The 15,815-nt window shown below is 41.6% G+C and overlaps 1 protein-coding gene and 1 long non-coding RNA gene across 2 annotated transcripts in view; one reads left to right on the top strand and one right to left on the bottom strand.

Annotated features, from left to right (window-relative positions):
* Positions 1 to 2,990, top strand: part of LOC132538614 (uncharacterized) — a 135,041-nt gene extending 132,051 nt beyond the window's left edge. Inside the window, exon 3 of the long non-coding RNA XR_009549956.1 lies at positions 2,786 to 2,990. This is a non-coding gene — a long non-coding RNA (uncharacterized LOC132538614). The remainder of the gene's footprint in view (positions 1 to 2,785) is intronic.
* The window catches only part of NAV3 (neuron navigator 3), a 666,403-nt gene that overhangs the window by 577,814 nt on the left and 72,774 nt on the right, over positions 1 to 15,815 (bottom strand). The window lies entirely within an intron of this gene.

Raw genomic sequence — 15,815 nt, 5'->3', positions numbered from 1 at the left:
AGAAAAACAAAAAGTCACATACAGGGGAAAACCCATAAGACTATCAGCAGACTTCTCCACTCAAACTCTAAAAGCCAGAAGAGAATGGCAAGGTATCTATTGAGCCCTGAATGAAAAAGGGTTTCAACCTAGGATAGTATATCTTGCTAGACTTTCATTCAAACTAGATGGAAGGGTCAAAACCTTCTCAGATAGACAACAGTGAAAGGAGGCAACCATCACCAAGCCTGCCCTGAAAGAGGTACTAAAAGACCTCTTATAAACAAGAACATCACTATAATACTTGCCATATATCAGAGCAAATAAAGAATTGTTGAATAATGGCACTACAATACATTAAATCTATAATAACATTGGGCTTAATCGAAAAGGTAACAATGTCATATAGCTAACTAATAAACTAATCACATAATGTCACGATATTTTTTTCCTAAATGTTACTTTTTTATATTTTATTTATTTATTAATGAGAAACATAGGAGGAGAGAGAGAAAACAAGACATAACTCTGATACATGTGCTGCCGGGCACTGAACTCAGGACCTCATGCTTGAGAGTCCTATGCTTTATCCACTGAGCCACCTCCCAGACCACTAAATGTACTTTTTAAAAATAAAGACAGATGCCAGATTGTTTGTAATACAAATCAAATGACTAACTTTTGAATATATCACTGACATTTACCACCTGCAGGGGAGTCGCTTCACAGGCAGTGAGGCAGGTCTGTAGGTGTCTATCTTTCTCTCCCCCTCTCTGTCTTTCCCTCCTCTCTCCATTTCTTTCTGTCCTATCCAACAATGAACAACATCAACAATGGTAATAATAATAACCACAACGAGACTATAACAACAAGGGCAAAAAAAGGGGGGGGAATGGCCTCCAGGAGCGGTGGATTCATGGTGCAGGCACCGAGCCCAGCAATAACCCTGGAGGAAAAAAAAAAAGAAAGAAATCATTTCAGACAACATTTACTGAAACATATCATCAGAAAAAAACATGGAGTTGAAAGCCAATGCAGCAATCACACTTGTGACTGTAAGAAAAAACTTAATTGCAAAGTCTGCTCACTAAGGAAAGTTCAAAGTCTGTCCTTGAAAACTGAATTTCAATTCTAAGTATGTTATTTTTCATGATAGCAAAGTGATAGTTTGTTTCACTAATCTCCTTCTTAATTCCCATAATAAAGTCATTGAAGAGGTCTGTTGGAAATTGTTATAATAGTAGTATTTTTCTCTAGATAGTAAAATTACTTAATTCAGGGTGGGGATATAGCATAATGGTTATGCAAAGAGACTTTCATGCCTGAGGCTCTCAAGTCCCAGGTTCAATACCCTGCATCACCATAAGAGAGAGCTGAGCAGAGCTCTGGGGAAAAAAAAACAAAAAACAATTCAGTAAGCATTCAGCAATTCCTCTGCCCTGGACACCATTCTGAGAACTAGAAAACTAGAAGAGTTACCTTAGAGAGCTATATCTCTACTCTCTCAGAATTTTCATTCTCTGTAATAAAATTGGACTGAAAGATTCCTTGGCTCAGAGTTTGAACTAAGTGTCAAAGATGTTAACTATGAACAAATTAAGAAACTGCTGTCTGCTTATTTTTCTCCAACTAATTTTATTGTTCTATTCCTTACAAATATTATCAAAAGTAGACCCTAAAATATTTTCATTTTTGGGAGTCAGGTGGTAGCGCAATGGGTTAAGCATACATGGCGCAAAGTGCAAGGACCGGCATAAGGTTCCTGGTTCGAGCCCCCAGCTCCCCACCTGCAGGGGAGTCACTTCACAAGCAGTGAAGCAGGTCTGCAGGTGTCTATCTTTCTCTCCCCCTCTCTGTCTTTCCCTCCTCTCTTGATTTCTCTCTGTCCTATCCAACAATGACGACATCAGTAACAACAAAAATAATAACTACAACAATAAAATAAAAACAAAAGGGCAACAAAAGGGAATAAATAAATAAATATTAAAAATATTTTTAAAAAATATTTTCATCTTTATGGTAACTCCTTAACAATGTAAGTGCTGAGTATCAAGAAGTCCCATCCTTCTTAAAATTTATTTCTACCTCATTACTTTAAGTCAGATGGTAGAATTATCTCAAAGTGAGCAATGACACCAATCAACTCTGCTTCATTTAAAGATGTTAGCTTTTAGGAGCTCGCTTGAATTTTTTTTAAACTATTTTTGTCCTGTACAGAAAACCATAACAAAAGGACTTTTCAAAGTTAACCCAATTACCAAATAACGTGATGATAACATTAACTATCGATTGTCTTTTTGAACCCTAAGACAGCAGGAACCTCACATCTCCACTATAGAGCCCCTACTTCCCCAGTCCTGTAACCCTTGGATAGGGCCCACTTTCCCGTATGCCTCTCCCAATCCATACCAAATAATATTGCATCCGCCGATCACAACCTAACCAATGCAACCTCAACATGCTTCACCTCAGACTGTGTCCAGAGACTTCACGTGTGGAATGACAACCCTTCAGCTTCATTACTCGGTTGAGACCTTTCCTTTTATAGTACACTCTAATTTCATCTCAGGTAGTTCACTTTCTAACAAAGTCCCATAATCTAGATATACACCAGTTTCTGTGAGAGAGAGCTTATGTGCACACGTATCCATAAACTACTGCAAAATATATACTTGAAAGCAGAAGTACACTAGAGTTTGCAGTGAGTACCTCCCTAACACTTCCTCTCCACTATTCCAAGCTTTGGGTCCATGATTGCTCAACAATTTGTTTGGCTTCGTATGTTAACTCTCTTTTCAATCACCAGGTTCCAGATGCCACCAGGATGCTGGCCAGGCTTCCCTGGATTGAAGACCCCACCAATGTGTCCTGGAGCTCAGCTTCCCCAGAGACACACCCTACTAGGGAAAGAGAGAGGCAGACTGGGAGTATGGACCAACCAGTTAACGCCCATGTTCAGTGGGGAAGCAATTACAGAAGCCAGACCCTCTACCTTCTGCAACCCTCAATGACCCTGGGTCCATGCTCCCAGAGAGATACAGAATGGGAAAGCTATCAGGGGAGGGGGTGGATTATGGAGATTGGGTGGTGGGAATTGTGTGGAGTTGTACCCCTCCTACCCTATGGTTTTGTTAATTAATCCTTTCTTAAATTAAAAAAAAACAAACTATTTTTGTCAACATCCTCTCCCACTTTTCCTCCCTCCCTAACTCCAAACTTCATCTACTGTCTATAGGTTGAATCCCTCACATTCCAAATCAGATGACACCATAAACTGAGCTGGCTTCTCTACGAAGACCCAAAATGATACTTTGATTCCTGTTGGGCATTACGCCAGGTCCCCTGCATTGCTTGATGCTGTGGTCTATTTACATAATCATTGTTTCTCCTGAGACCCGCCCTGCCTGCAGGGTATTGGTTTATCTCATTGGTTAGAACCTTCGCAACAGCTGCTATGGAAGCTTTCTACCTTAGTACTCTTTTCTTTTCTCCACCCCCTCTCCTAGCCATTTCCTTTTCCCACTTGCCACTTCTGGTTAAAGATAGATATATATATAAATATAAAGGTGTTATATCTGATCAATAAAGGCATTACATTGCGTTCCCGCTCCACCACGAGTTCCTTGTCTCTCTCTCTGGCGACACTAGCCCAGCAGATTCCTACTTAGAAATCACATTAGCAACTAAGCCTCAATTACACTACAGATTCAAAATTATTCAAAATGGATTGAATTAATTACTTGGTTTCCTTTTTTGAGTGCAAAAGGGATGTATCTATCAGACATGATAAGATGAAAGGAGTGTTCTAAGTAGCATGACACTTAGTACTGTTCAAAATATTTGGCCTTGTAAGCAATCATTAAGGCATTGCTCGTACTAGCCCAGAATTTGTACATACAAAAAATTCATACATGGAAAGCACAAAGTGACAACAATGAGGAAATGTGAATGTACCATAGAAGAAAAAGGACAGATGGGGGCCAGGTGGTGGCGTACCTGGTTAAGTGCACATGTTACAATGCAGAAGGACCCAGGTTCAGCCCCCGGTCCCCACCTGCAGTGGGAAAAGCTTCCCGAGTGGTGAAGCAGGACTGCAGGTGTCTCTCTGCTTCTCTCCCTCTCTATCTTCCCCTTCCCTCTTGATTCTTGGGTGTCTCTATCCAATAAATAAAGATAAGAAATTTTTAAAATAAAAAGCACATGCTAGGGGCCAGGTGGTGGCGCACCTGGTTGAGCGCACACGTTAGAGTGTGCAAGGTCCTGGGTTCAAACCCCCAGAACCCACCTGCAGAGGGAAAGCTTCAAGAGTGGTGAAGCAGGGCTGCAGGTGTCTCTCTGTCTGTCTCCCTATCTCCCCATTCCTCTCAATTTCTGGCTGTCTCTATCCAATAAAAATAATTTTTTTAAAAATACATGCTAGTATCAGTCTTTATTTTGATGTTATGATCATATCATTTGACCAAAATCTCTGAAGTCTTTCTCTGAAATTTTGACCGAGCCTATAATAACAACAACAAAAAAAGTTTTTTCATTGTTTTGGTATTAATATCACAACACTTAAAATATGTGAAGTTGTTTTCTCTGGAATTATGACTAGTCAAGAACATAATAAAAACTAAATATATATATTTTTTTCAGGCGCCTGGAAGAAAACATACATTCTCTTGCAGTTTTACCTTACATTGGGGTTTCAGAATATAAAATTAATTGTATTATAAGAGCAAAGTACATATAGGCTCCCTGTGCCTTGAATCATAAAGAGGCCTGTTCTTACTTAAACATCACAGAGCTGTCAGAACTGAGAGGCTGGGTCTTAATGCACACAAGAGAATGTCTGAATGCAAACAGCCTTTCCAAGAAACCCAGATACGTGCAATCAGGAATCTATGATGGCGGCTTGCAGATGTGTACAGGTCTCCTCAAGGTGGGGTCAAGACCACCAGTGACCCTCCGCGTGCCCACTCTGGGACAGAGAACTTGAAACAGTGCTAGGGTGATGGCAAAGGGTAGTGGAAGAGGAGAAGGAGTGGGTTTTGGATGGCATCCACACCCCAATCTTAAGGGGCAGCCCAGAAAGGGTTCAACTATTGCCAAGGATGCAGTGTCATTACTGCCAAGGGCTACCCCTTAGGCCACCAGTGCAGCGAAGAATCCAGCTGGCTGCAGATAGAGGGAGGGAAGGAGAAAGTTGTGCAACAAACAGTGCCTGCACGCGTGCACACATGCGTGAGTGAGTGCACCATATCCTGGGTCTCCCTTGCAAACTAGCCCTCAACAGCGCACATAGGTTTGTATTCACAGTGAAGTTACATGGAGGGCTTTTGCAGAAGAGATATAATTGTATTAAGAGTTATTGTCCGGAAGGGGAGTCTGGCAGTAGCGCAGCGGGTAAACCGCACGTGGTGCAAAGCACAAGGAACGGCATAAGGATCCCGGTTGGAGCTCCCGGCTCCCCACCTGCAGGGGAATAGCTTCACAGGCGGTGAAGCAGGTCTGCAGGTGTCTATCTTTCTCTCTCCCTCTCTGTCTTCCCCTCCTGTCTCCATTTCTCTTTGTCCTATCCGACAACTAACAACATCAACAACAACAACAACAATAATAACCACAAGGGCAACAAAAGGGGGAGGGGAAAGGCCTCCAGGAGCAGTGGATTCATGGTGCAGGCACCAAGCCCCCAACAATAACCCTGGAGGCAAAAAAATAAATAAATAAAGAGTTATTGTCAAGGTAATTTTTGTTAAATAGAATCCTAAAATACAACCCCTATTAAAAAAAAAAAAAAAAAGATTCTCTGAGCATTAGCAATGTTACTCCATACTGGCCACTGAGACTGAGTTCCATTTCTCTACATTGTCTGACTAAACAATGATCACCTTTCACCACGTAGTTCTCATCACAGGATGAAAACAGAAGGCTTGCAAGGAAGTACTTGGATCCCATGAAAAGCTTGCTACCTGTAAATTTTCTAAAGTTAATTAACTTCCCTTCATGAACTGGTACTTCACTCGACGGGGAAATGTGCTCAGTGGAGATTCAAGAAGACCTAATCAAAGTTTCAATAACATGTGGGATAAAGTCCTGCCACAGAGAAGCCATTTCTAGAATGCATTGTAGCAGCTTAAACTCACGAAACACAAAAGGTTGCCTCTCGTCTCATGGAAAATGGTGTGAATCGAAGAAGTCAGCATGCAATTAGCTGATTCAAAAAACAGTGACTTGACATAGGAAAAAGAAATAATCAGATATATTAGCATGAAATAACTGTACCTCTCCTAGGCCATTATGTGGGCTTCGTCTATGAATTTTTAACACAAGGTATATATTTAGAAGTCGATATGTAAGTATAATTTTATGATAGTTATGTGAACAGCAAGAGAATGAGAAGTGGCACAACTGTCTAAGCACACATGTTATAGTGCACAAGGATGCAGGATCGATCCCCTGGTCCTCAGTCCCCACCTGCAGAGGGAAAGCTTTTATGAGTAGTGAGGCAGGGCTTCAGGTGTCTCCGTGTTTTTTTAAATATGTTTTTATTTATTTATTGTTGCATAGAGACTGACAGAAATTGACAGAGGAGAGAAAGATAGAAAGGGAGAGAGAGACACCTGCAGCCCTGCTTCACCACTCATGAAGCTTTCCCCCTGCAGTGGGGACCAGGGGCTTGAACCTGGGTCCTTGCGTCCTGTGATATGAGCACTTAACCAGGTGTGCCACCGCCTGACCCCCCCCCAGGTGTCTCTCTGTCTCTCTCCCTCTCTGTCTCCCCCTTCCCTCTCAATTTCTGGCTGTCCCTAGCCAATAAATAAAAATAATAATAAGCCAAAGTTTAAAATAATCATAATGATAATTGTATTATTTTTCAATTACCAATGAGCATTCAGAAACAAAATTAAAATCAGTGAAAATATCAATAATTCAGGAAATACATTAGTGGCTTAAAAAAAAAAAAAGCGATGAAAAAATTCTCCAATTGAGAGCCCATAGTTCCACATATTTGAATCCATAACAAACACACACAGTGAAGAACTGAGTGAAGCCTAGGAGAGTACATCCCCAAATCAAAAGGAATAATACAGAAACACAGAGCACATAAAACTGGGTCAGATGAAATGAAAATAGGAAGAATTAGACAAGGAGGAAATATCTCAAGTGAATCAGAGACTCTATTCCAACCCAAACTATACTGCCACACAATATCCAAGATATGCAGACAAGCAGTGTTCTCAAGGACAGATGAGGGGATAGGCAAGTTATGCTATAAATACTCAATAGAATATGACTCAGCTGGGGGCCCGGCGGTGGCACAACTGGTTGAGCGCACACATTACAGAGTGCAACGACCCAAGTTCAAGCCCCTGGTCCCCACCTGCAGGAGGGAGCTTCACGAGTAGTGAAGCGGGGCTACAGGTGTCTCTCTGTCTCTCTATGCCCCCTTCTCTTGCTTTCTCTGTTTCCTATCCAATAAACCACAAAAATAAATAAAGATAAAAATGAAGAAAAAAAAATCCCCTCCTCTATCTGCCTTCCCCCATGTCTTTCTTTAGTAAGAAACTTCAGGCATGCAGGATAGAGATCCCAGGATCATTAATGTTTTGTCTTGCCCTTTACCTGTTTTATTTCTTTTATTTTTCATTTTTATTGTTGCTGGAGCTGAAATTGAGAGAGGAGGGAGAGACAGAGAGACAGAAAGACACCTGGAGACCTGCTTCACCACTCGTGAAGCTTTCCCCCTGCAGGTGGGGACAAGGGGCTTGAACCCAAGTCCTTGCACACTGTAATATGAGCATGAAAGCAGGTGTGCTACCGTGTCCCCTCCCGCAAGCAAGGCATGATTTTTTTTTATTCGAACATTGACATTGTGAATACACACCAGATTCACTTGCTTCAGCAAAGCATCCTTTTCCCAGAGTTGGCTAAACAAGAAACAAAGACTGCCCAGTCATTCTAGTCTGTCAGAGTGCAAGAATTCAACTGTCAAGTTCTACTTGTGATCTTGCAGCTCGTGAGGACCATAGAGGTCAGACCAAAAGCCTAGTCACAGGGGGCCAGGTCTGGCCTGAGTCTGCCCACACTGCACTATATCCCACACTCACCACTCTAAGCCAGGGAATGGCCTCAGTCATTTCTTACCAGCTACCTTGTCCAGAAGTTATAGGGGTATCAACCATACACCAACTCACGGAGAGCCAGGGATCATTGCTTTCGAAGAGTCTCACGTGGGATGGAGGCAACCACAAACTCAAAGGGAACGACATTAGAGAAATCTTGAAAGTTTTAACAAAGTATCAGTATTGGGAGTCCGGCCTTTGCACAGCGGGTTAAGGGCAAGTGGCGCAAAGCGCAAGGACCTACATGAGGATGCCTGTTGGAGCCCCCGGCTCCCCACCTGCAGGGGAGTCGCTTCACAAACAATGAAGCAGGTCTGCAGGTGTCTATCTTTCTCTCTCCCTCTCTGTCTTCCCCTCTTCTCTCCATTTCTCTCTGTCCTATCCAACAACAACGACATCAACAACAACAATAATAACTACAACAATAAAACAACAAGGGCAAAGGGAATAAAAATATAAATAAAATATAAAAAATTTTTAAATTAAAAAAATTAAAAAGGTATTAGTATTAGAGAAGTAGCAAAGGATACCCCATGCATCAGTATGTAAAGAGTCTGGCTACTGAAAGAAAAAAAAAATGTAGTCATTTCCTGATCACTAGCCTTTACTGGGAGACATGATATCATTGTGTCTCATGGTCCATAGCACGCTGTGGTTTCTGGCACATCCCAGATCTGCCTGGATAACCCACAGGGTGTAGGGTGAGAATTTCCACAGCTTAAGTGCTCTGTGGTCACAGCCCTTGTATGTCACACACGCTTCTGATGGTTCATGACCTAACTCACAGACCAAAACGCATGCAAGCCATCTCAGCATTTCCTAAATGGACTACCAGACGCTTAAGGGAATCTCTGGTCGTTTTGGTTCTTATTAGTCTTTTTTTTTTCCTCTAATCGAGAATCAGGAATGAAAACTTTCGGTACAAGAATGGTATATTATTACAGTTCTCAATTCTTTTTCTTTGTATTTATTAATTTTTCTTTACCATTCCCGTCACCAAAGGTCTGTGTCCCCATCCCCACCCCCACAGATAAACAATATAGTTCTCCCACAGTCTTAGAAACAGGTTGACTTTTTTTTTTCAAATTCGCAAGTGCAACTGTCTATATTCCTCACATGAGTGAAGCCATCCTGTAGTTGTCCTTCCCCTCCTGACTTGCTCAATGAGCATCATCTTCTCCAGTTCTATTCACTTTACCCCAAAGGACACAATCTCATCTTTTCTTATTACTGAAAAATATTCTTTTGGGGGCCGGGCTATAGCGCAGCAGGTTAAGCACAGGTGGTGCAAAGCACAAGGATCAGCTGGCTTAGGAATCCCTGTTGGAGCCCCCGGCTCCCCACCTGCGGCGGGGGTAGGGTGGGGGGTGGAGGGAGGTCGCTTCACAAGCTGTGAAGCAGATCTGCATGTGTTTATCTTTCTCTCCTCCTCTCTCGATTTCTCTCTGTCCTAACCAACTACAACAACATCAGTAACAATAATTATAACAACATTGATAACGATAAACAGCATGATGTCCTGAAGTTTCATCCAAGAGACAGCAAAATAAACAACCTCGCCATTTTAACAGCTGAGTAGTATTCCATTGTGTGTATATACCACAGTTTTTTTTAGCCACTCCTCTGATGCTGGACATCTGGGTTGCTTCTAGGTTTTGACAATTACAAACTGTGTTGCTGTGAGCATAGGTACATACAGATCTTTTCTGATAGGTGCTTCTGTTTCCTTTGGGTCAATGCCCAGGAAGGGGATTGGTAGGTTGGAGGGGAAATTCATTAGGAAGAAGAGAAGATGACTCCGAATGCCTAATGAAGCCCAGATGTTCTGTAACGATATGCTTACCCTGTCATAGAAACAGAATTTTTACCCAAAGGAAAAAAAAATCTACTGGAGAGACCTAATTCCAGATAATAACCCTAATTTTTCACTTTTCTAGATAGCTAAGGAAGTAGGTTCCTCATAAGTTTGCATGGCCTCCATTAGTTGAAGCTTGAAATTAGTGGCATGTCTTGGGAAGAACTGTATTAAAAATCTTGTGGGGGAGGGCTGATACCATAACAGTTATGCAAAAGTCTTTTATATGCCTGAGGCCCCCAAATCCTATGTTCAATCCCTTCCACCATCAACCAGAGCTGAACAGGATTTTTGTTTGGAAAAAGGAGGATAAAAGGAAAAAAATTATATATATATAAATTTTTTTTAACATCTTGGGGACACCTGTTCTAAATATCCTGTCCTTTGCCAGCAACCTCAGAAGCTTATAAAAATGCAGATTAAGACTTTCTTTTTAAAAATATTTATTTATTTATTGTTGTAATTGTTATTATTGTTGATGTCGTTGTTTGATAGGACAGAGAGAAATGGAAGGGGGAGAGAAAGATAGACACCTGCAGACCTGCTTCACCGCCTGTGAAGCGACTCCCCTGCAGGTGGGGATCCGGGGGCTCGAACCGGGATCCTTTTGTCGGTCCTTGTGCTTTGAGTCACGTGCACTTAACCCGCTGTGCTACCGCCCAACTCCCTAAGACTTTCTTTTATATCTTTTTTATTATCTTTATTTATTAATTGGATAGAGACAGGCAGAAATGGAGGGGAAACAGTTGATAGAGAGGGAGACAGACAGACACCTGCAGCCCTGCTTCATGAGTTGCAAAGCTTTCCCCCTGCAGGTGGGGATGACCGGGGGCTCAAATCAGGGTCCTTGTGTATTGTAATGTGCACTAAACCAGGTGCACCACCACCCAGCTCCCTCTAGCAGGAATATTCATCTTGTTAAATGTAGGGTATTCTGTTTCTCTTTATACACTGTTAACAACAGGCCAACGCCAATTTAAGTCCACATTTTTGTTCTTCTCAATGGGGAAATTCAGTTCAGCTATTTTAGGCCATAGCCTACCAAAGAATCATGTTTCTAATCACCATCTATACTGGGCCATCTATTATACATTGCCCAAGCATGTGGTGTAAAATAATTTAGAGTGGAAATACAAAATAGAAGCCAGGTCCAATTCCCATGCCATGATCTCATGGGACTCTTCACACACTGGTCAAGGTCTGTCAGACTTCAGGGAGCACCTAGGCTCACTCCACAGGAAACACCTCAGTATTCTGTCACCTTCAAGCTGCTTCTTCCTCCAACTGCAGAAGTTATTATATATTATAAGTAGATTAATTTTAAAGGTTTAACTAGTTTACTTTATTGTTATTTACTGGGTACAGACAGAGAGAAATCAAGAGGGAAGGAGAAGAGAAAGAGAGAGAGAGAGACCGACCTGCAGCCCTGTTTCACTATTCATAAAGCCCCCCCACACACACACAGGTGGGGACCAGGGGATTGAACTTGGGTCCTTATTCAGTGTGGTGCATCACTGCCTGGCCCAGTAATAAGATAATTCTATTTATGAGCCAGCCACAGGACTTTTTCACTATCCCTAAGGACTCTTTTGAATGAACATTAAAAAAAAAAAAAAAAACTCTTTTGAAAGAATGAAAGGGAAGGGAGTGTGGAACACTGTTGAACACCACAGTTAGCAGCTCAGGCTGCTCCAAACATTGGAAACACACATAAACAAAGCGAGATGTCAGTATAAGTCAGACAGCATTGTGTCTCTCTCTAGAATTTTTTTTTATTATTTCAATCCCAGACAAGAACATAGACAAAGAGGTGTTTGTGAAGTGGGAGAACACATCATAAAAGATGGTTCTAAGAAATTGAAACAAAAAAGAACTGAATCAAGTAACACTGGATTCATTGTATTAAACACTGTAGCAAAAGAAAGAAAGAAAATGCTGTCAAACCCACCGTTTTTTTTGTTTTTTGGTTTTTTTTTCCTGCATTTTAAATTTGAGTTCCAATTTGGGCCGCATTTTCACCACTGGCTGCCATATTACTGATCCATGTACAGATACACTTAATAGCCTTTTTAAACCAGTGCGTTCTCTTTACCCAAAACACATGTACTACATCAGATGACACTGTCCAAGCCACAGTTTTCATTGTTCATGGCATCAGTGACATTCTAGTTATAAAGAGCTTATTGTAGTTTGCTTCTTGCATAGATACTTCCAATGTACTGCATCCAGAACACAAGAAAATCTCTGAATCCAGGAATTTGTATTCTAAAATCACCCATTTTATGTACCATAGATTTATATCCAAGAACACCTGGCTCTCGTGACATCTCTGCAGAACAGATTAAAAAAAAAGAGACTGCAGGCAACATCCAACAGTTCACTACTTGATCAGAAAAAAAAAAAAAACAACCTGCAATTGGCCCTGGAAATTAGTTTGCTCAGGACCCAAAATCCTTATACTAGGACTGGAAAGAGAGCTTGCTGGGTAGGGGACATGTTTGCCATACGTAGGGCACAGGTTCAAGTCCCAATATCAGGATAGATGCTAAGGCACTAGAAGAAACCCCAGTCCAGTTACAGACAGAAAGACACACACACACACACACACACACAATATAACAGTTACACTGTGTTAACTATCTATACCACGTTAGCAATTTTTCTTTTCTTAACAATATTATAGACTCTGAAATCAAATATTCATATCAGCATATGCTATATATATGCTACAAATGCTATGTATATCATATTTTTACATTTAGTGTAGATTTTCATTTAATATATTTTGATATTTACATAGTATTTGGAACAACTCATTGCATTTATGGTCCTTCCAAATGTTCCTTGTGAATTTAAGACATTTTAATTTACCACTTATTTAGCTATCGATATCTGAAATGATTTTTAATTTCTTTTTTTTATTTTTAAATCATCTTTATTTATTGAATATCGATAAGCAGAAATTGAGAGGATGTGGGAAAGGCATAGATCCTGCCAATGTTTTCCTCCTGTGTATTTTGTCAATTTCTGGCCTAATATCCATGCCTTTAATCCCTTTGGAATCTAATACATGGTGGTTCAGTTTCATTTGTCTGCACCTTGAAACCCAAATTTCCCAACACTATTTGTTTAAATGACCCACTTTGGGGCTAAATATGTTTGTTTGTTTGTTTTTGGCCTCCAGGGTTATCGCTGGGGCTCGGTGCCTGCACTATGAATCCATTGCTCTTGGAAGCCATTTTTTCCATTTTGTTGGACAGGACAGAGAGAAATTGAGAAAGGAGTGGGGGAGATAGAGAGGGAGAGAAAGAGACCTACCTGCAGACCTAATTCACTGCTTGTGAAGCAACCCCTCTGCAGGAGGCGAACCTGGGGGGCTCCAACCGGGATCCTTGCGTGGCTCTTTGTGCTTAGTACTACGTGTAAATACTGTAGTCACCCATACTCAAATCTGATTTGAATCTCAAATCTCAAAATCTCAAATCTGATTTGAATAATTCATACACCGCCCTTCTTAAAAACAGTAAACTCTGGAATTTTCATTGTCAAACAAACAAACAAACAAATTCTAGCCTTGCATTTAACTTCCTGAGTAAGAAGGAAAAAAAAGAAAGGAAGAAAGGGAGGGGAAAAAAAACCAAACATTACTGAAGCAAACTGAAACTGGATGCAACTCAACAAAATGACAGACTGGGTGGGGTGACATTTACACTCCCTTCACAATTTGGGTTTTGATTTATAAATCAAATTCTAGGGTGTGAGTACCAGGCAGATAAGCTCCACCTGGGACTGGAGATGAATGCTAGAATCTTCCTTCTTGTAACACTGTCACAGTGGGACTAGATCTGCAATCATCTACATCTCAGAGCTATGGAGACATTGCAAGAAACAGATTCCAGCCCTTGCCCCCCATATATATATATATAGTAATTTTTAATTTATTTTTATTCACTTATTTATTATTGGATAAAGAGATAAATTGAGAGGGGGAGAGACAGAGAGAGTGAAAGACACAGAGAGACATCTGCAACCCTACTTCACCACTGGTGAAGCTTTCCCCCTGCAAGTGGGGACCAGGGGCTTGAACCCAGGTCCTTGCTCACTGTAATGTGTCTGCCTAACCAGATACACCACCGCCTGGCCCCAATTCCAGATCTTCCTTCAGATTCAGTGCTGATTTTTTTCCCTTTTGTTGCCCTTGCTTTTCATTGTTAATTATTATTATTATTATTATTATTATTATTGATGTCATCATTGTTAGATAGAACAGAGAAAAATGGAGAGAGGAGAGGAAGACAGAGAGGGGAAGAGAAAAGCAGACACCTGCAGACCTGCTTCACCACCTGTGAAGCGACTCCACTGCAGGTGGGGAGCTGGGGGCTTGAACCGGGATCCTTACGCCGGTCCTTGGACTTTGTGCCATGTGCGCTACTGCCCAACTTCCTGATTTTTTTTTTAGTGCTAGCTAGTACTTGGGTACCAGGCACTGGCACACCAGGTTAAGCACACACATTACAATACACAGAGACCCAGGTTCAAACCCCTGGTCCCCACCTGCAGGGAGAAAGCTTCACGAGTGGTAAAGCAGGGCCGCAGGTGTCTCTCTGTCTCACTCCCTCTCTCCCCTCCCCTCTCAACTCCTCTCTATCTCTCTTTAATAATAATAACAATAACAAATAATAATCTACTTATACTTTATCTTTCCTGTAAAAGAGGGAGGTGTGAATCAAGCACTAGTATTGATGATGGAGCCATTCAAAATGTGTAATTGCTCCATAATTATTCTGGACATCACAGTGTCTTAATCTGAAAGAATTTACATTTTCAACCCTGGGGAGGCAACCTCCAGTTTTCTTTTCTTTTTCTTTCTTTTTTTTTTTTTGTTTTTTACCATTTCATAGAAATAATACCACTTGACAATTACTCACTGTCTCTTACAGTATGACCTTTGATTTGACCACTGCCTCCCTAGAAGGGTGGTAAGGATACAAAGCTGTCACCAACTCCCAGACCTTTTCCATCACCACAGGGCTGGGTGGTGGTGGCGGCGCACCCGGTTAAGCACACACATAGCACGAAGCGCAAAGACCTGCTCAAGGATCTGGGTTCGAGTCCCCTCCGGCTCATCACCTGCAACAGGGATGCTTCACTAGTGGTTAAACAGTGCTGAAGGTGTAACAAGGACCTGGGTTCAAGTCCCTGGTTCCCGCCTGCAGGGGGAAAGCTTTATGAGTGGTGAGGCAGGGCTGCAGGTGTCTCTCTGTCTTTTTCCCTCTCTGTCTCCTTCTCCCCTCTCAATTTCTCTCTGTCTCTATCCAATAATTAATAAATAAACAATTTTTAAAATGTAGGGGGTCGGGTGTACCGCAGCAGGTTAAGCACACATGCCACTAAGCGTAAGGACCGGCCTAAGGATATCCTGGTTGGAGACCCCGGCTCCCCACCTGCAGGGGGGTCGCTTCACAGGCGGTGAAGCAGGTTTGCAGGTATCTGTCTTTCTCTCCTCCTCTCTGTCTCTCCCTCCTCTCTCCATTTCTCTCTATCCTATCCAACAACAACAGCAGCAAAAAAAAGTAACAGCAACAAGAAAGGGGAAAAGATGGCCTCCAGGAGCAGTGGATTCATAGTGCATGCAACCAAGTCCCAGCAATAACCCTGGAGGCAAAAATATATAAATGGAAAAGGAAAACTTTATGTACAGCCTCACCAAAAGAATGCATATCGTTAGAAGAAAATATTCCCTTTTACTATGGCTGCAGGCAGCTATAAGGAGGTGGGGTGACCTCTATTTTAAAACTTTTGAAATGGCTGCTGGTTGTCGTGACATAGAAAAAAATATGGTTGTCTAGGAGATAGGACTCAGGAGGGGACAA

Source organism: Erinaceus europaeus, chromosome 5, assembly GCF_950295315.1.
Source record: "Erinaceus europaeus chromosome 5, mEriEur2.1, whole genome shotgun sequence".
Taxonomy (NCBI): Eukaryota; Metazoa; Chordata; class Mammalia; order Eulipotyphla; family Erinaceidae; genus Erinaceus; species Erinaceus europaeus.
The sequence above is the reverse complement of the archived record's forward strand: the minus strand, read 5'-3'. Positions and strand labels throughout refer to the sequence as shown.